The sequence below is a fragment of the Meriones unguiculatus genome, chromosome 1 (assembly GCF_030254825.1).
Source record: "Meriones unguiculatus strain TT.TT164.6M chromosome 1, Bangor_MerUng_6.1, whole genome shotgun sequence".
Taxonomy (NCBI): Eukaryota; Metazoa; Chordata; class Mammalia; order Rodentia; family Muridae; genus Meriones; species Meriones unguiculatus.
The window spans coordinates 74,239,819-74,261,457 of record NC_083349.1 but is presented as its reverse complement, the minus strand read 5'-3'; the positions used below and the strand labels follow the sequence as shown (position 1 = coordinate 74,261,457).

Below are 21,639 nucleotides of genomic sequence, written 5' to 3'. Positions count from 1 at the left end.
AAGCCATAACATTTATGTAAAGGGCCTGTAGGGTAAAAAGACATAAAGACATTAAAATTTTTAAAAAGGAAAGCCCTGGCATGACTTTGTAAGACTAGGAACCTTCAAAGATGCAGTTGAGTTTGCTTTCTGTTGGCTGTCAATCACTGACCATCAAGTTTACCATTAAGAGGGGTTTGTTTCCCCAATGAGACCCCTTGGCAAAAACTATCATTTTGCAAGTAGCTTATCAATTGGAAATGGCTTCTGGGTTACAGATGGGGGAATATGTTCACTTTCTTTTCAGCTCTAGGGCCCCATCTGGTTCAGATTCGTGTAAGGCCCTGTGCATACTGCCTCAGTCTCTGTGAGTTCATATGGGGGGGGGGGAAGCAAATTCTTAGAGTCTCTCTTGAACCTACTGAAGCAGAATCTCTGAGTCTGGTTCCCACACCCTGTATCAACAGGGACTCCTTTTGTTCTACTGTACAAGTCTACTGAGGAATCTCTACTTTAGATATGTGATATCCTACAAGTCTTCTGGGGTTCACAATCTCCACTCTATTCTACCCCCAGAACTTAATTGATTTCCTCTTCTGCTGCAGTCTTTGCTCTACTTATATTGGCAAGAAACAGTTGACAATAATAAGCAAAAATACCAGACTGCTTAAAAAGCCAACTCCTCCAGGTGTATCCTAATAAATGCAGTATGTGGTCTGTCCAGTCTCACACATTTTAAGGAATAATAGGATATTAACAACTGGACTCAGCATTAACTTGGCAAGGTTATAGATTCCTGAGCTTAAGTGAATTTTATTGACTAGTTTCAGAATTTAGTATGTTAGTGAGTTTCTTTTCAAACATGGTAGTCTACAGATAATATGAATGATAATTCTTAATTTAAAGAACTGGGTAGCTATTCTTAAACTATTCTGAGTAAATCATGGACCAGTGGCCACAGTCTTAGGAAAGAAAAAAGGTACCTTCTTCAGACAGTCATTAAAAAGATGAAAGGACTTGGTGTGTCTTGGAGAATTCCTGATTCATTTAAACGTACAATTTTTGAGTTCAAGAAATTATGGAACCATAAGTGGCTCATGAAAATTATTAGAGTGCTAGTTCTTGAGAGAGTGTCCTCATTTTGATTTTTCTTTTCTCTCTTATGACGTCTTTTGGGAGCTATCCCAGGTTGGGTAGCTGGTGAAAGGAAACTAATGTTCTCCTTGGCAGGCTGCTATCACTCCACCTGCAGGAACATGAAAACCCTGGCCTGAGTGATCTGCCAAAGATGATGCCCACTAGATCAAGTAAGGTGGATGTGGAAAATACAATTTGCAAATTCATGTATGGGAATCTACTCATTTATGGAAATGTGCGTTTCCAGGCCAGAGCTAGTCAAGGCTAGAGAGAAGTGGCAGCTAATTCAACTGAATCATCTACCTGCTCCTGCCCACTGGATCCCACTGAGGTGGTCTTACATCCAGCTTAGATACTAGCTGTAACAGTTTGTTTTAGAATGGGAATTATTTCATGCTAAATTAGAACATATGAAACAGGGTAACATAAATACACACTTTGAAAGTAGTTGTTAATGTTTTAAGAGGGAAAAAGAAACATATCACATTCAGTAAGTTTTAGTTAACTTTTTCGTGTTATCTCTTAATATGTTTTTGAATAATGATTAGCCTGCAGACCATGCTTATTGCAGCTCTGAGGAGAGAGACCGCCACTCAGGCGGAAGACAAGTAGATGTCTCAAATCACTAGCAGTGATAAGTGGCCCTGCGCGAATAAGCCTGAAAGAGGGAGGTGCTCCAAAGTCTCTCTATTAGCATCATGACACCTTGCAAGAGGAAACTTGTGCTGGGGAAAGTTGGAAGCAGTGTGACCCACGAGAAGAGAAAACCTGCGATCGATTGCTTTCTACTCTGCACACGCATGCACTTATGCACACTCCCCACAGCTCAGCGTTGGGCCTGTAGCTGTGGAGAAGTAAGGCAGGAAGTTCGCCAGGCTTTGGGTCTCTAACTCCTGTCCAGTCTGCAGACAACACCTCAGGTATCCGAACAAAATATCACCTGTTGGTCATCAGAATCAGAGAAATTTGCATGGCTGCCTCTGGCGTGCGAAATCAGCCCTCACGGAGGCAGACATTTGGAAGCAGATAAAGCCTAAGAAGAATGCCTCTTTTTTACTTCAGAGATTAATGTAGATGAGAACCCATCACGGCCATTTTAGGGAGACACTTCTCCGTTACAGATAGCTAGAATTGGAACTATCGCCTTACCTAATAATGGCCCTTTAGTTCAGCCACCGTCACTTATCAGCTACATTAGTTTAAAACCTGCAATTTCGAACTTCACATTATTGAGCTTTAGAAAGATTAAATTACTGAACTTTTGTTGGTGAGTATCTCTGTGAAATTTTTTGAAAGGGATAGTCTCCCTTCTTTAGGTGAAAGTGAGGCCAAACTGCATACTTTATTATATTTACAGGCGTATAAATGGTTGTGCTAATGCACTCTAATGTCTGCCTGCTTGATAGGGAGGCTGCAGCTCTGCTTAGCCTTTTTTTCCTGAGATAATGTGGAGGACTGTAGTCTCTTTGTGAACTTAATCCTCGTGATTGCTTCCCTCCTCCCCTTCCTGATTTTCCCCAAAGCCTTATTTATAAGAAGCCTCACACCAAAACTCTTTTTTGAAAAATGTTCCGTGGTTGCTTCTACCATGGGCATAGTCTCTGCAGGGTTTGAACACCAAAAATAACCCTCAATTTGGTCTCCTCTTTTCTCCCTTCCTACTTCCTTCCCTCCCTCTCTTTTTCTCTCCCTCCCTCCCTCCCTCCCTCCCTCCCTCTCTCTCCCTTTTGTGTGTGTGTGTGTGTGTGTAGGTTAGAAGTCAATCTCAAGTGATATTCTTCAGTGTTGCAGTTCATTTTGTTTTGTTTTTATATTGTTGTTGTTGTCTTTTCCCTCTCTTCTCTCCTATCAGTCCTCTCTTTCCCAGATTCACTCCTCCTCCAATAGGCAGACTTCCAAGGGATATCAGCCAAACATGCCTGCCTTTCATGTTGTAATAAGACTAGGCACCTCCCCTCATTTTAAGACTGGATGAGGCAACTCAGTAAGAGGAAAAGAGTTTCAAAAGCTGGCGAAAGAGTAAAAGAACCTCTGCTCCCACTGTTAGGAGTCGCACAAGAACACCAACCCACACAACCATAACATACACGTAGAGAGCCTAGATCAGACTCATACAAGCTTCCCAATTGTCAGTTCAGTCTCAAGGTCTTTCATTGGCCTTGGGCCTGCTGAGTCTGTGGGCTGGCTGGACTCCAGTCTTCTCTCCCTGGTGCTAGGATTACAAGCATGAGCCACCATGCTGGTTTTCACACAAGTCCTGGAGATCAAACTCAGATCCTCATGCCTGCAGGACAAGCACTTTAGCAATGGAGCAATCTCCCAGCTCCTATACTGGTCTTCTTAAAGGCTCAGGTGAGAAACAGAGGAACATTGACACTGTTCCACAGGCAAGCTGTCCCACACAGGCTGTACAGGAGAGTGCCCATGCTGAGGAAAAAACTCAGTCTCTGGGCAATGATGACTCCATGTTTCCAGACTCACTTCACAGACTCTTTCCCATTAGTACAAGCAGGGCTTTGGGTTCTATAGTTAACAGAGTGTTAGCCAGCATCTAGAACTGACTTTCCAGGTTTGAGCAAGAGTGATAAGTGTTCCGTGAATACTGGGTGGAATTAAGAGATGACTTATTTGTACTCACATTTGCACACATGAATAAGCTAATTTATGGCAAAGATGGAAGTAGGACCAGAGTGCCTTAGCCACAGTGGGTAATAACACCATGAATTCCTTGAGAAAGAAAAGAATAGTCTATATGTATCTGCAAGATGGTAGAAATAGGTGAGGCTTGTCATATAACACCCACACACAAACACTCCCTCCCCCTTCCCCACACAGTGCTAGCAAGATGGTTCAGCAGTTAAGAGAGTGCGCTGTTCTTCCAGCTAACTGAGCTCAGTTCCCAGCCCTGTGAGGGGCAGCTTGCAACTGCCTGAGAAGAGTTCCCAGGGGATCCAAAACTCTGATTTCCACAGGTATCTGCACTCATATGCATATACCCCCCCACATATATATGCGCTATTAATTTAAAATGACAGTGTGTTTTGTTGTTTTTGTTGAGACACGGTTTTTCTGTGTAGCCCTCGCTGTCTGTAGATCAGACTGGCCTTGAACTAGCAGAGAACTGCCTGCCTCTGCCTCCAGAGTGCTGGGATCAAAGGTGTATGTCACCATTGCACAGCGATAAAAAGTCTTTAAATTTTTCAAAAGTAAAAATACAGTGCATATCAAAGCAGTGGTCTGAAAATCTCCCAGAACTTGGTAATATTTTTATTTCAAAAGACAACTGAATATTTGTATGAAAAGTAAACAGTAGGCAGAGGTAAGGTTCTTCACTAAGCTTCGACACTATAAAACTGATGAAGCTGAAGATCATTCTTATAATCAAGGACATTTAGCAAGCCTGAAACCAGCCCCAGCCACTGCAGTAATCTACCAGATAGGTCAGAAAATGAAGTTGTACTCGTGTGATGTCCAGGTACTGGTAGACAGCCCAGCTTTCATTTAAGTCAGAACACTGATGACAGAAGTTGGTTCAAGTGGTGACCCTAACAGCAATATTCTTGGTTGGGTGTTGGGGGATACAGGAAATACTATGTAATCCCAGCAACTAGAAGGCTGAAGAGAAAGGCTTGTAAGTTGGAGGCCCTCTGAACTACATAGTGAGATCTGGATCTCAGTAAGTGACTAATGAATGGATGAATGAAAAAAAAGTAAAATAAAATCAAAACATTTAGTTTCTTATTATCATTAGTTAGAAAATCCTGATATATCTACTCTATATTGGCTTGGAATCCTAAAAATAGAAATAAAAAAATCTTTTAGAGGAGTCTTTTCTTGGATAAATTAGAAAGTACAATGGGCTTAGATTTTCCATTTTCTAGTAGAGACTGCAGTTTGTGTATACCCAATTGTTTAATCACATGGATCCATTCCCAAGTGTAGGAACATGTGCAAAGGCAATTATCTCCTATCTTACAAGTGACTATTCACTGGGACCTGGCCAAGCTTTTCCAGAGGGGCTCTGGCTCGAAATGGAAGTTTCGTTGGGTATAGCTACCCACAGGGGTACCATGGTAAGAGACTTGAGATACTCAGTCTCTTTAAACAAGATACACAGTCGTCGAGTGCAGGATAAAGGGCAGGGAGACTTTCCCTGAGGCGCCAAATACCCCTGAAGCACAAAGGGAACAAGAGGACAGATGGGCACAGGGACACTAATGGAGCATCAACTTCTCAGACTTGTCGACTCCAGAGAAGTGAAGAAGGGAAAGGCCCAGGGAGGAAGGGTCGCTCTGATAAGAACAAAGAAGTCGCTTCTGGCGCTTTCTCCATTGTACCTGTTACACTTATTGGTGTGAATAATGTTGTTTTGTTTTCAGAGAGACAGTCATGAGCAAAAGAGAGAAAAAGACAGTGAGTGATAAGCAAGCTTAGGAAACCTGAGAATGGCACATTTGAGATAATATATGTTAATTTAGTTGAATAGATGTGAATATTTTTCTTAAAGAACAAAGGCAGTTGGGCTGTGGCTAAGATCCACATGCTTAGGACTTTATATCAGCATTACTCATGTTCAAAATGAACAAATCTCTCTCAGTCATATCTTTTTTATATTTTGTTGGGATGGCTTATTTATTTTAAATTACTCCCCCCCCTTTTTTTTTTTTTTGCTTTGGAGATAAAAACTCTAGTGGAGCCAGACTTCAAATAGATGCTGTTCCGAGCACATCAAAACAAAGACGGTGCTTCTGAAACCAAATGAAAGCATTTTTTGAATGACTCCCCCATCCATTCACGGCTCCTTTCAGCTCAGCAGCTCTGGCTCGGATAAAGGCTCAGACACCTCACAGCCTATTCAAAAGTATCAGATTCAGCTGAAGGCGAAGAAAATGGGCTATCTGGAATATTCATGAGTTGGGAACATCCCAAGTTTAGCCATTGTCTGAATGACTTTACAACTTCTTGGGGTGTATGTTACATAACAGATATTCACAGGCACCCAGAGCTCCTATCAAGCTAAACCTTGAGTCCTGAGCACCAAGCCTCCCTTTTTCTGTCCCAGATCAATTGTCCCTAATTCAGGTTCCAAGGAAAATACTAGCCTGTCTTTGAGATGCACTATACTATTTCTTCATTTACCAAGCTCAACCATGCCGTGGTGACACTTCCTAGAATTTGTTCTAATGTTTTGTTTTCACAGTATGTAGAATTTTTACCTCCCATTGGAGCAATGCGAAGACCAGCATATCGTACTTTTATGAAATACAGAGAGATAAAATGTTACTGAACCATGTGAGACCTCAGCAGAGAGTACTAAGAAGGAAGGGTAAATAACTGTTTCTCTTCTACCCAGTGAGAGTGGGATTGCTAAGGGTCTGTATAAGACACAGTGAGACAAATATTTAATACTTACTTCTTGATAAGATTGCCATCTACCTAATGGTTTGTCTGCAACTGAGTTCAGATGTATGTCCCTAAAATAGCACCACTTCTCAGACACCAGTCTTCATATATAAAACACCAAGTCTAAAGCCTACTGGAAACTGCAGTGTTATTGGACACACAAGAGCCCGTTCTGCAGCACAAGGTGGCCCGAGTCTCCTGGCTTCACTGAGTGCTTTACCAGTCCATGACAGCATTTTGGAAGTCTGTGTACCTGACTGGAATGGTGACTAGTTCACTTGTAAACATCTCAGGATTGTGACTTCAGGTTGGTAGCAGGGGTCACTACTGTGTTGGCTGATCTTGGTAGAAGGCAGAGGGTTTAAAAACAGGGTGGTCTTGACCTGAGTCTTCTGGCCACCTATATAGGCCATCAGGGTACGTGGGCTGTCGGAGAAGAAACAATGACAAAGGGAGGAATGCAGCATTCATGCTAGACTGTTCAGAGAAGACTTCCAACTGAAGACTCAGCCTTCCAAGAGATTCTGAATTCCTTTCAGGCCAGTATGAAATTCTCACAGCTGTCAGTTTCTGACTGGAAAGGGGGGATACTTGGAGATGAACCAGCTGGAGTTATACTTTGAGCAGTTTCCATACCAGGGCTGGAACTCAGACAGGCCACAATGAAAGTCTTACCCTGTGGGTCTCTCTTGGTTTCTCTCAGCTCATTTTTGATGCCTAGTTCAAAGTGAGTGCCTCAGATTTGTTGACTGGCTCCCTGGCACTTACACTCTGCATCTGAGTGGAGTTAGCTTAGTCTTGCCTGCTTCTTTGGGGAAGCCCTTCACCTTTATGCACTGTTTCAGGAGAAGGATGCTAAGGTGACCTTGCATCCTGACTCCAGCCATGTTCCTACTGCACTGACTTGCCAGTGTTACTGTTCCTTCCACGTGAGCTCAGAGGTGGGCAGCATGCCTACCTGGTCTTGTTTTCTCTTTGTGTGATAATGTATGGAATCATACACATGCTGTATTAGTATGACCTTAGGCACTATGTGTGCACAGTAGATGGCAAAGTGTGGACATCCCTGCCATGGCGGTACTCCTAGGGAGACATGAACAAACGTCTGCTCACCTCAGATACAAAAATGACAACAGGCCAAAGTAAGGACATTACGAAAGTCCAACTTTTGAGTTGTATTTGGCGTGGTTGCTTACAGGAGCAGAATTAACTCAGATATTTGAGTAATCAAAAGCCCACTTTCCCAGGTAGCTCAGTTGTTCTGAGCCTCTGTTCTAGACTCCTGGTCTAGTCTCTGCTTCTTCCAGCCTCGTTTGAGCCTCTCCTAGGTCTCAGCTTGTGCTCTCAGAGCATCTCTCAGCAGTTCTAACTACATAGCTATGCTTGGGGAGGAGGGACCTGGTGACTCTGGTCATTTGAGAGACTTCCTGAAATCTCTGAGTTGTTTACTTCCCGATATTAATTAATGTTCCTGCAGAATGAACTGTTTCACCCACCCTTAGAACATCTTATAATCTCACTTCCCTTTTAGCATCCTATGTCTTATTTTTAAATTTAACTTCATTTTTCATAATTTATTCATTTTACATCCTGTTGTAGCTTCTCTCTCACCTCCCCCAGCCCACTCTCTTCCCCATTCTGCCCTCCCTTCCTCTTTCACCTATCCTCCTCCCCTACCATCTGATCCCAGCCTATCAAGTCTCATTAGGAGTGCCTGCATCCTCTTTGTCTATGGGCTGGCCAGGCACCCCCACCTCCACCAGGGGGAAGTCATCAAAGAGCTGGCAACAGAGCCCATGTCAGAGACTTCCCCTGCCTCCCTTACTAGGAAACCCACATGGAGAATGAGCTGCTTATGGGCTACATCTGAGCAGGGGTCTAAGTCCTCTCAGTGCATGGTCCTTGGTTGGTGCATCAGTCTCTGCAGTCCCCTCTGGGCCCAGGTTTGTTGTCTTTGTTGGTCTTCTTATGGAGCTCTTGTCCTCTCTGGGTCTTTCTATTCTGCTCAAAGTTTGGCTGTGAGTCTTAACATCTGTTTCACTCCCCTGCTGGGTGGAGTCTTTCAGAGGACATCTATGGTAGGCTCCTGTCCTGTTCCCTCTCTTCAACCACTTCCAGTGTCTATTCTATTTGCCCTTCTGAATAAGAATTAAGCATCCTCCCTAGGGTCATTATTATTTAGTTTCTTTAGGTCTGTGGATTGCAGTATGGTTATCTAGTATTATATGGCTAATATCTGCTTCTAAGTGAGTATATTCCATGTGTCTTTCTGGTTCTGGGATACCTCACTCAAGATGATATTTTCTAGTTCCATTCAATTTGCCTGCAAATTTCATGATTTCCTACCTATCAAAATGGTTAAGATGAAAAACAGCACAAGCTGGCAAGAATGTGGAGAAAAGGGAACCCTCCTCCATTGCTGGTAGGAGTGCAAACTTGTACAACCACTTTGGAAATCAACCTGGTACTGTCTCAGACAATTGGGAATAGTACTATCTCAAGACCCATTCCTGGGCATATACCCAAAATATGCTCCACCATACAACAAGGACATTTGCTCAACCATGTTCATAGTAGCTTTAATCATAATAGCCAGAATCTGGAAACAACCTAGACATCCCTCAACTGAAGAATGGGTATGGAAATTGTGATACATTTAGACAATGAGTACTACTCAGCTATTAAAACAAGCATCCTATGTTTTAACAAGCCTCTCTCCAAAGTGGACAGTTTTATCTTGGAGGAAACTGATATGCAACAATCACCTAAACTCTAACACATGCTATTACTTGTCTAAAATCTGGAAGCCATTTGGAAGTTCTCATTTTAGAGCTCTATATGCATTCACAAATACATCCATACTTATTTACATGCATACATATATTCCATCCACACTTCCATCTACCCATCTATTGGTGTAAATATCTATCTATAATTTATCTATCCACTTATTCTACCTATCCATCCACCCATCAATCCATTTACTCAACTACCATCTATCCACCCATTCACCCACCCACACTATTCTAAATCCAGTCACTCATTCTAAATGTACATCTATCATCTATCTATCTATCTATCTATCTATCTATCTATCTATCTATCTATCTGTCTATCTGTCTATCTGTCTATCTGTCTATCTGTCTATCTGTCTATCTGTATATCTGTATATCTATATATCATATCTATCTCTCTGACTATCTATCATCTACCTATCTATCCATCCTTCACTTAGTACTTTTTTACAAATTGCTTTTTACCCCTTAATATCATGTCTTGAAGAGCTTTTCAACTCAAAGCATTGTGTTCTACCTAATTTCATGTACCTCAATAATGGGGATTGGGCTGTTCTTTGTTATGGATCACGTAGCAGTGCATCTCTTCATCCTTGGATACTTGCACACAAATGTCAGTATTTCTTCTTTATAGATACAATTACTAAGTAAAAATTTCAACTATCCTGATAATTTTCATGGGAACTGTTTCTTCTTTTGCCTTGATACTTAGCACTTCCCGGGAATTGTTTTCATCTGGGGAACATTTTATTCATTTTGAGCTGCAGTTTCAGTTCAATGTTAGGTTCATTTTTCCATAGATTTGTGCCTTTCTATCTTCAAAAGTTTCTATAGTCCTTGTTCATTCTTTTCTGTTTCCTAGCACCACCAAGAGCAGGCATATGCACACACATTTCTGCTGTCTCATAGAAGATGGTAGTGAGCTTAACCTGCTCTGTGGAGCCAGATGGAAAGCTGTCCTATGTCCCATGACCAGCATCAACATTTAATAACCACTATATGTGGAAAAGTGGGCACATGTGTGTGCCTGTGTATGCATGTGTGTGTATATGTGTGCATGCGTATGTTCATATGTGCACATGTGTGTGCTTGTGCATGCATGTGTGAGTGTGTGTGTAGTTGTAGCTTTGGAGAGGTACCAATACTTGATCAAGCACAAATATTTTCTTTAAAGGTCTGGTCTGGTAGTATTTGTGAGTCATTCTACTGCAAGGAACAGTGTAGCAGATAACTATGTGAGGGATGGGTTGAGGGCAGCATTTAAAGTCTTAATTTCCACGTACAGTCAGTGTGAAAGATTATTCACCCCACCCCCTACATTCTGGGAGGCCCCAGAACCTCCCGGCAGATAGTGACAGGGAATTTAACGGCCCTCTCAATTTGATAACTTGTGTCCAATAAAAGGACGTGTTGGCATACATGTCAGCTGCTCAGCTGCGTTTCACATTTCCTTCAGAGATTTGACGCCACTTAGATTTCTCAGGGGACAGCCTCAGACGATGTTCACCTACACGCGCACACTCAGGAGTCTTGGCTGGAATTTGCTGCATTCCATGTGAGGCACAGACATTCTAACAATCTGGTTAATACTGACTGAGCCCAAACAGGTCCTGCTCTCTAGCCCTGCACCGCTCCCGTCGCTCTGCTGACAGGTGCTGCAGATGTGAGGCCTGCTGGGCCTTCCTCGGCAGCCATCTGTCAGCAAGGCCTTTACTCCTCCAGGCAACAGGCGTGTTGATAAGAATATACACTTTCTGCAGTTGACAGACTTTGCTATTCAAAACACTGTTAAAAAAATGGCTATAGGAATTTAATTAGCAACTTCCATTAAGAGATTAGATGAGAAGAACAAAGAGAAACCGAGGGAAAGGCTTCTTAATAAAACTGGAGAAGCTTTGGAATTATTCATAGTGTAACAAAGGAAATGTAGAAACTGCTCTGTGAACTGTGAGAGGTGACAAATATATTCAGATGTTTTCTTATGGCCTGGCTGGGCTCTGACTAATGAGGCCCAGAGTAAAGGCAGAACTTTGAGAGAGCACCAGTTCCTGGCTCCATCAGGTAGCAGATGGGCCGAAGCAGGGCAGCAAGTGCTGTCCAGTAAGCTGCATGGCCCCGAGGTAAATAAACAGGCAGATACATAAAGACACAAATAAGAGAAAATAGTAAATAATAAAAATGAAAAAGCATATGAATAGTCTAATGATTTAGCAGACTTATGGCTATGTAACTGTCTTTATTTGGTTTATGTTAGTATGAAATACAATGGACAGATAATTTATATTTCTTGTTGATAAAAAGGTGCAATAGTTAGTGAGGGCTTTTGTGTTGTCTTACAAATGGGTAAGAAGAAGAGGAAAAGAAAAACATTTATTCTTTATTAGGCACCTGCTCCTGTGATAACAAGCCTACTTCCTGATAACAGCCTTAGTCCTTTCTTGAGGCAGACCATTTATGATCGAATCAACTCTTTAAAATCCTAGCCCTCAACACTGTTATTCAGAAATAACATATGAGCTCTGGGTAACATATTTAAACTTTAGCAGTGTGTACATGGTAGTGTGGAAGATCTATAGAGTTTATATACAATGGGAGGGGGAAGCAGTTTCTGAGCTCATTTTGTTTAAGCATCTCAGTTGTCCCCCATGTATCTCAGGTAAGCCTTGAACTTGTAATGCAGCTGAGGGTGACCTTGAATCCCTGATCTTCCTGCCTCCATCAACCAAGAGATAGATTTAAAGGCGAGCATCATCATACCCAGTTTGTGTAGTGCTGGGAACTGAAGCCAGTGTTTTATGAGTGCTAAAGCAAGCACTTTGCCAACTGAACTAAATGCCCAACCTAGATATCTTAGGCTATGTAACAAAGTATATGGTTGGTTCAAGCATCAGTGGTGAGTTCACATACTGACTCCTTAGATGTCAGGACTCATCCTAAAGATCCCAATGAATAAACAGGCCAAACAGACCTGAATTTTGGAAAGCAGTTTCCCCTTGCCACCAACCATTTCTTGCCTATGGCTGCTTCAATCAAGAGAAACGTAAGTGCTGTGAAGGCCTCTCACATCCAAGATACAAAGATGGCTTTCAGGTTATGGCATCTTTTCATTTTGATATTCTAAAGGTGAAGATAAACAGGCTCACATGAGAATACATGTTAGAATTCCATATCAGAATGTGTCAATGAAAACAAACTCATTATGCTCATTTTTAGTTGACATAAACTCAGATTATCTTTATGCTTTTTAGAAGTTCTGATGACCACAGGAAACCTGAAAACAAGTATCAGGGCTGATGGATGACTGGCTACATACTGTCTTAGCATGTGGCTTCGATTCCATCTCATCTGTGAGTGTTTGTGTGTGTGTGTGTGTGTGTGTGTGTGTGTGTGCGCGCGCACATGTGCACTTATATAATTTTAGGTTTGAATTAAAGCTGATCACTGGTATAAAACTGTCAAATGCATATGAGTATGTGCACAAATTTGCCTAGTAAGGTAAATGAAATTTTTAGGAGATTAACTATCCTTAACTCCAAAGTCAAAATTAGGTAAAAGTGCTTTAATTAACAACCGAGTCACAGTCTTACATACTATGTATACAAGACATCTTTATAATGGGTCCTAGTTACTACATTAAATTATTAATTTTCTTGTCTCTAAGGAGGGTCTAAGGAGACTGTTCAAGATGAGATAGATGCATGGATCTAAGAGAATGCACAGAGAGCTAGAAAATTGCTGACGGCTTGCCAAAAGAGACAAAGGAAATTACCATTGTTGTTGGTTCCTGTGAATTCAAAACCTTTTTATAGTTGTCAGTGTAAAATGAACTGAATCAGAACATGTGTGACTTCAGTGTTGCTAAATGTAAGCCATCTAGTTCATGTGAGTCGTAAGGACTTCCCTGAGGCCTTTGTAAGTGACACAGTGTGACCTAGGGCCTTCTGGGAGCTAGACTTCCTGTCAGGCATTCCAACTGGCAGCCCCCCCAACCTTTTCCCCAGGACTTTTTTCTTAGTCTACCATAAAAAGGCCACTAATGACTCATGGCTTAGTTATATAGTCTTCATTACCCAAATCAGAAGTCTCTGATGGCTTATCCCAGGAACAAAGGATGAGGGAGGGCAATAAGTGTTACTTCTTGCAAGTTCTAATGTAGACACCTCTCAACCTGTTCCATTCCAAAGGATGAGTGAAGCAGGTCTTCTCTGAACCTGCCTCTCTAAGACTATCTTCAGAGTTAAACAAACTTCCACCTTCACGTAATATATCCAGAAAGCAAAGGTCACTTCTAGTATCCTGAAATATCGCTGCTACCCTTGGGATTTGAGTTCTGTGTTTTAATTTCCATTGTTCATCCCTGGGATGAGAACCTGTTTATTCTGCAAATTATGAGCATAGATTACCTGCCATGCAGTGTTTTAGGCACTGGAGACAGAGCAGGGAAAAGACCAGAAAGGCACAACCGTGCCCTTCCTAGCACTGACATGATGGTAGAGAGGCAAGCAGTAAATGAGCAAAGAAGGAGGTTAAGTGCATCCCCATGAGAGGGATCTGATGACCCCTCCAGACATGGTCTCCTTGGTGGCAAGAGAAGGCTCCCTTGTGGGTCATGGGGCAGGCTTTTGAAGGCAATGCCCTTGTAGAGCAGAGCCATGTCTAGCTTCTATTGGTCAGAACATCAAGTAGCTCCAATATCTTCCATGGGGGGGGGGGGGGCTGTGATTTCTTTCTCAACAACAAAGGGAAGCTCTCAGTATTGAGCCTTAAACCTAGAGTCAGCTCAAGGAATGTGCTCATGAAAATTAAACACCTTATTATTATTTTTTTAAACAAGCTTGAACCAGAAAATCTTGGAATGGGGAAGCATCCTTGGCTCTTGATCTTGAGAAGTCAGAGGAGGCCAAAGCTATTTGAGGCTGAAGAGGGTTATCTGATCTTCAGGGAACAGCCAGCCAGCTGTCCCCAAGATTATCCTTAGAGGGACCACGATGTCCCTCCATCCTGCAGTATCTCTTTTAAACTTATGTTTAAATAGCTATACTTAAGTGATAAGGAAGGTAGCCTTTCACCTCCAGGATCCTAACTGGATTCAAACTCTAGTCTTCTGGGAAATGAGTTTGGTCGTCTAAGCTGAGCCCCATAGACAAAAGTCCTTATCTCCAAACTCCAAGCACAATTCAGCCCACTATGGCAGGACTAGAAGTCGGCTCTCAGGGAAAGAAACAGAATGAGTTAGGGTGGAAAGTAATTTACCAAAGTAGTTCAATCAATCCCGAATTCAAATCCACACTGTTTAAATGATGGTTCTTTTCTGTCTGGAATACAAGACTGATTCTGAGCACCACAACTTCCTAGCTGCATCCCCAAGAGGGGGCAAGGGCACTTAGAGCAGTTAAGCCTCCAAAAAATGAGGTCAAAGCTGCAAAGATGCATAAGCCTGAGTACCTTAATAAATTTAAATATTCTTTGAATCATTTCCTTATCTAGCTCAGAAGAATATGGCCCCTCTGTGCTGCAAGGAAGAACTGCCTTTTATCTCAAATATATGTGAAGATGTCTAAACATGTCAAGGAAATATCATGTGCTAAGATTATGTGTTCTCAAACTGATTTGGTAAATTTAGAGCAACACAATCAATGTTGTCCCCAAACACTGCAAACCCAAGAATATAACTGAGCCAAAAAAAAGCAAGGCAAACCAGGTGTCCAGCTCTGGTTCCAGAAGGAATAATTAATTATAGGCAAGGAGCCTGGTGGACTCAGCCCATTGGTGGAATAGATTCCATGGGAAGGGGGGACCTTGTGGGAAACAGTTGCTTTCCAGGTATGTAAAGTCAGGCATTATTTTCCCTGCCTTTGGCCTGCCCTCAGCCCCTCTGTGTTCCATTTACAGACATAACATTTTGCCCACAATAAAATGGATGACAGTTTCATTACAGAATGGCATCACTTGTCAAACTTTGAATTACTGATCATAAAAATATCTGTTCTGCTTTGAAGGATTGTTGGAGGACTTCCATTTTCCTCTGTATGTATATATTTTTATCAGTAGGGCTGTTTAGTGCAACACAGATGAGCAGGGTGCAGAGGGGAGGGAAGAAGAAATCAAACCCGGCTGCGGAGCCCAGGGCCCGCTGTATTCTCCCCATATAAACAAGCTCCTATCACAGCTCAAGACAGCAGAAATAAAAGGGAGCTTTTTGGCTCACAGCTATAAAAAAAATTATCATAGTGATGAAGTTCCTCAGCCATCAACAGAGCTGTGATAACGCTGTTTGATGATGATTTTCCCATGAATGTTAAACAGCCGCCACTGCGGAGGCAAAGGAGCTTATCTGCACCTAATACTGATCTCTAATTCCTGCCCTTCTTGAACCATCCATTTTCTAACAGCATTAACTGGCAAATTTACATCCCATCTTAATGCTGCTAAAGAGGACAGGAGATGAAGAGCAAATGACAGCAGTGTAATGAGGGTGGCTTTTTTCTCCTTTCTCTTTAATGGTTGAAGATTTACACAATTGTCTGTGAGCTTATATAGAGAGCTTACCTGAACCTTTTCCCAGCATGGATTCGACTTGCAGGCGCTTTGTTAACTAAACACACATAAATATTTTTAAGGAGGTTTAATAGACTTCAAAAGAAAGCCAAAGGATAGAAAAAAGGGGGGAGGAATCACAAATTTAAATGTCATAAATAAAATAAAATTTTGTAGAGGGCTAATAATTTCTGAACAAACAATGTTGTAAAAATTATGTTCTAAGAGATAATTGTATAGACAGAAAGATTTCAAATGTTAAGAGATGATTAATTAAAGTGAGGATTTAAAGGGAGCTAGCTGTGTTCCACATGCCACCAAGACCTGGATTTCTCTGATCATGTAACATCCATCAAAATACTACCTGTTCACTAACAGGGTGTGACAAGATAGAAGGTAATTTCAATAGTAAATCTGAGTGTAGGGAGCTACAATAGCTGGATGTGGGGAAATCCCATTTGTGTGTCCAGATGATAAAGTAAACCAAATAAAAATCACCATGCACGAGCCATTTCACATCACAGGCTAGAGACCTTGAAGTTGTCTTTGACTCCGCCATCCTTTCATCCTCTTTATCCAATCCATTACCAATCCTGCCTTTCCTTCCTTTGAAATACGTCAGAAAAAAAAAAAAACAACACCTTTTTTCCCCTCCCACTTCTCTAACCCATTTGTCTAGCACCTCTCAATTTAAATCGGGGAGACTCCCACTGTTTTCCCTGCTCCTCACCCAGTTTCCATACTGTTATTAAAATATACCTTAATATTCTTACCATGTCATTTGAGTTGTTAGAAAACAAACGAGCCTGTCATTGTTCCTGTTCCCACCATTCCCAGCAATAATCTTCACAGCATCATCTATGATAATGAATCCTGAACATTAATTTAACACAGGCTATAAGACCCATAAACTGAAAGCTATAAAATGACAAAAAAGGGAAATTGGAATAGCAAATGGATGGAGAGATGTATTACACTTCAACATCAGAGCAGAAGGTGGTGGCTTTCTCTAAGAGGCCGGAGAGTGGGCAATGTTGGCTTTTGGCCTATATTGTTCTTAGCAGCACATTTCTTCTTTGTTTGGTTTTCATCACTCTTTAAAAATGTAAAAAGCCCTTATTTGCTCAGGGGAATATAAAATTAAGCTACATTTTGCCTATAAGTGACAGCTTGCTGACCTCTGAGTTAGAAGACTTAGTATTATTAAGATGGGATCTTCTCAAATTGACCCTAAAATTTGATGTGAAAGTAACCAAAGCTGGGTATGGTAGTATGTGCTGTAATCCCAGCACTCAAGAGGCTGAGGCAGAAGGATCAAAAGTTCAAGGCTATTCTGGGCTACATTAAAAAAAAAAAAAGCTTAACAGGCCTTTGACATTCATACAGAAAAGCAAAAGACCTTAAATACCCAGCAGGGATGCCCAGTCTTTTGGCACTGCAGCACTACATTGTTATTTTTAAAGTTTATGCTAAAAAACTCCATGACTGATTTACCAATAATTGTAAAAAATGTCTGATTTTGTGTTGGACCTACTCATAGCTCCCTTTACTCACAGGCAGTCTGAGAGCTATGAGTTAGACATGCCTACTGGAGCAATCTTGAAAATGTCAGACTTAGAGGACTCACACTTTGTGATTTCCTGACTTTTCACAGAGCTATAATAAGACAGTGATATCCTTAGGTAAAAATCAACTGTGTTCCCAAAAAGAGCCAGAAGTAGACTCACAGCTCAGTTGATACTGACCAGATTTGGAGCAAATCAATTCAATGGAGAAAAGGGCTTTCTAAAGAATGATACTAAAATCTGAATATTCGTCTGAAAAGACTCGGACTTCTTTGTTTCTAGGACTCACATCTTCCTCCTAAAGTAACTGGAAGTTTCCTCCTGGCTGGCCCCGCCTCCCACGGTGTCTTCTCCACAGTGAGGCTCGCCTGGACGTGGACCAGGGCCATCGTAGGGAGTTTCCGTTGGGGATTGCGCAGACTAGACTGGCCTGTGGCTATGTCTGTGAAGAACTGTCTTGATTAATGATAAAGATCAGAGGGCCTGGACCACTGTGGGCGGTACCATCCCCAGGCAGGTACAAGCTGAGCAGAGAACCAGAGAGCAAGACAGCAGGTAGCATTTCTTCATGCTTCTTACTTCAGTTCTTGGGTACAGTTCCTGCCCTGAGCTTCTGTCCTCCCTTCTCTCACTGATGGACTGTGACCTGGAAGTGTAAGTTGGAAGAGATCCTTTCCTTCCATGAGTTTTTAACGGTCAGAGAGGTTTGTCAGAACAACAGAAAATCAAACTAGGCCAGTACTCTCCTACCTGAAATGTTGATAGCTACAAAAAATAAGAGCCACACTAGTTTGCTTTATTTTCTTTCTAATTGCAGGAAGCATTTTTAAGCTCTACCCTTCCCCAAACTTTAAGATCCTTTAGTTGGTCTAGAACTGGGCAAGCAATGGATGCCCACGTACTTCATAGAGCTGTTTCCAATCCTTTAGTACAAGAGCAATAATGTATCCTTGTTATCTACTTCATGGCTACATTGTGGTAATATATGCAAAGAGATGTAATGTAATGAAAAAGCCAAACAAAGTCTTAGCATGTCCTAGGGCTGAGATTAGAAATCTTTCAGACAATTACTGTCCAACAGATGCTCCATTTCTTCTCTCTCTCTCTCTTCTTCCCTCCCTTTCTTCTTGTTCTTGCTCTTCTTTTCTTTCTTTCTTTTTTTTATTTTTTGAGATATGGTTTCTTTGTGTTTCCCTGGCTATCCTAGAATTAGCTGTGTAAACCAGACTGGCCTTAAACTCACAGAAATCTACCTGCCTCTGCCTCCTGAGTGCTAGGATTAAAAATGTGTATCACAACCACCTGGCTAGATGTCCTGTTTCTATTTTCTTAATACACAGTGAAATTTTCATAGCAAGTAATGGTGTGCCAAGCATTTGGAGTAAAAGTGAAACTGGCTCTATAGGATATTTAGAGATGTCATTTTCTGTTGACCCAGTTAAATATGTTCTCATGTAGAATGTGTACTGCCAAACTTCCACCCATGAGGGTCTCAGGAGGGAAAGAAAACAATCCATTAAGTTAGAAACAAGAAAGACCTCACTTGCATTTTGAAAGCTTTTTGCAACATTATTATAACTACTTTAATCTGCATAGAATTAGGAGGTCACTAAAATATAGACAAAATTTTACCTCTTTTCAATGTTGAGCTAAGTACTAATGAACACAATAATTACTGATCTAACACCTATAAGCAAAGGTACAGTGTACATGTGTTATCATGCTGAACTGGCCACAGAGAGCAAACACGTCAGAGAAAGGATGAAAACTCATTTATGAAAGATTTATTGAGCATCAACTATGTGCCTGAACTGGTGATGCAAAGGAGGGTTTGATCCTAGTAATAAGAGGCAGAGCACAAATAAAAACCAAGCAAATGAGCTCATTTCAGATGCAGGCAAACAGGAAAATAGAGCGGGAAGTAGCTGGACCTTGGGTGTTATCTGGCAGAAGGAGCAGACATTAAAGCTACTTATTTCATCGCTTTCCAAAAGACGTCTGTGTTTTCAACACAGCAATCACCTCTGTGGAGGGTGATTTTTATTACCTTCTTTATATGCTTCTGTTTTTTTATTTAAAAAAACTTAGACATGTTCTACTTCCATACTGAAAGGAAAATTATAAATACACAACTTTATTCTGAGAGACACCAAATCCAGACTGTGTTGACCCTCCAAATAAAGATACTGTAGAGATTTAAAATTCTAATGGGAGGCTATTATGTGTGACTTTTTTATATTCATGGATTCTGATGTCTGGTAGATAAGGTAGGATTTTCTAAGAGTCGTGTAAAGAAACACCTAGCACCTAGCTACTGCTATGTAAGTGTTTGCTAAATTAAAGTACGTAACGTGTGTGCTTCTGAGACTAATTCACTTAATATGATCATCTCGAGTTGTATAAATTTTCATAAAAAACAACATAACTTCATTCTTATTTGTGGTTGAAAAATAGCCATTATGGACATGCCACACATTCTTTATCCCTTTCTCTGTTGAAGGACACCCAGATTGGTTCTATAACTTAGCTATAGCGAATGGAGCTGTAGTATCTCTGAGATATTTTGATTTGGAGTCTTTTGGGGAAATGCCCAGGTATTAAATCTGGGTCACGTGGTAGGTCTATTTTCAGTTTTTTTGTTTTTGTTGGCACCTCTATGATTATCTTCTTGGTGGCTGGTCATCAGGTTGCTTCATCTTCCAACAGTGCCACAGGCTGGTGACCAAGACTTTAGCATGGGATCTTTGGGAGCCCTTTCAGATCCAAATTATTATGGCCTCCTCTTGATATCCCAATAAATTTCATACTTACCCCTTATAAATTCTTGGGAAAGCCATTATATCTAACTGTTTTATAATGATAATGGATAAGTGAATATTTCCAAATTTTCAATGAATTATTTGCATGTTTCAAAGGAGATTGCAAAATTAAAGCATTGTGTGTTGGCACCCTGGGTACATGATAGGTCCCTTCTGAGTGCCTTCTCTACTCCTGCAGTTCTCTTCTAGAAAGTTCTTTTAACGGCCTGGGTTTCCTCCTCAGGCCGTTCATAGCAGTGTCTGGAGGAGCCTCAGGCGCACACTGAGGAATGCCAGCTGTCTGTAAGATTCTTTCCTTGGGTGGCTGGAGTGGTCCATCTGGGTGGTTGTCAGGCCAACAGAGGCCACGTGTAGTCCCACACACCAGCACCCAGCGGGGTAGCCGCCAGAATGTCTCCTGAGAGTCACTCACTACGCTTTATCCAGGTAGAACTTTTGTAATTAATAGGCTGAACCATCATGGTCATTTGATGATTATGGTAATGTTTGTGCCACTATGCAGTTTACTGTCCATGACCTAATTTTATATGAAAAAGCTGATGTCCCAAGATATTTGCTCTTGGAAATGCAGTCATTAAGTTCTTCTGCTAAGGCACTATAAAGCAATTAAGTTTTGTTTGTGTGTGAGTATGTGTGTATGTATGTGTGTATGTGTGTGTGAGTATGTATGTAGGTGTATGTGTACGTGTGTGTATGTGTGTGTGTGTGTGCGTGTGTGTGCGCACATACATATGGGAGCCAGAAGGTGAGTGTTGCTGCTCAGACACCAGCCACTTAAAAATATTTATTTTTCTTTACTAATTTAAAAAATTTTAAGTGTATGAGTGTTTTGTCTGCATGCCTAAATGTGCACCATGTGTGTGCCCGGTGCCTCTATAAGTCAGAAGAGAATGTCAGATCATATGGCATTGGAGTCCTGGGTGTTGTAAGCCCCCATGTGGGTGCTGGGAACTGAACCTAGGTCCTCTGCAACAGAAACAAGTGCTCAAGCCAGTAAGTAAGTTCCCTAGTTCTGTCCTGTAGCCACTGTTCGCTCTGCTGTGGGTTCTTTCTTCCACTTCTCCATCCCTTCTCTTCTTCCCCTGTAACCTCTAACACTAGATATGAGAGGGAAAAATGATAGAGAGGAGAAGAGAGATCCCTGAATAAAGCTAGGGCTCAGAACAGGGCAACATATTGTTAGACAACTTCCTGGTGATTAGGGCCTTGAGCTCTTTGGGGTGAGTTTGGTCTTCACCATATTGTTGTTTCTTTTTTGAACATAATTACTTAACAAACCACAACCAACAGCACCTAACAATAACCAACAGCAACCATCAGCAGCTATCAACCTACCCTGATTCTTGGGGCCCTAGCATTTGTATGCCCTCTGAAAAGTCCCCAGAATTCCAAACATCACACAAT

The 21,639-nt window shown here is 41.5% G+C and overlaps 1 long non-coding RNA gene across 2 annotated transcripts in view; it reads right to left on the bottom strand.

The window, feature by feature from the left end:
• The window catches only part of LOC132656792 (uncharacterized), a 50,142-nt gene that overhangs the window by 13,969 nt on the left and 14,534 nt on the right, over positions 1 to 21,639 (bottom strand). The gene's annotated exons all lie outside the window — the stretch shown is intronic.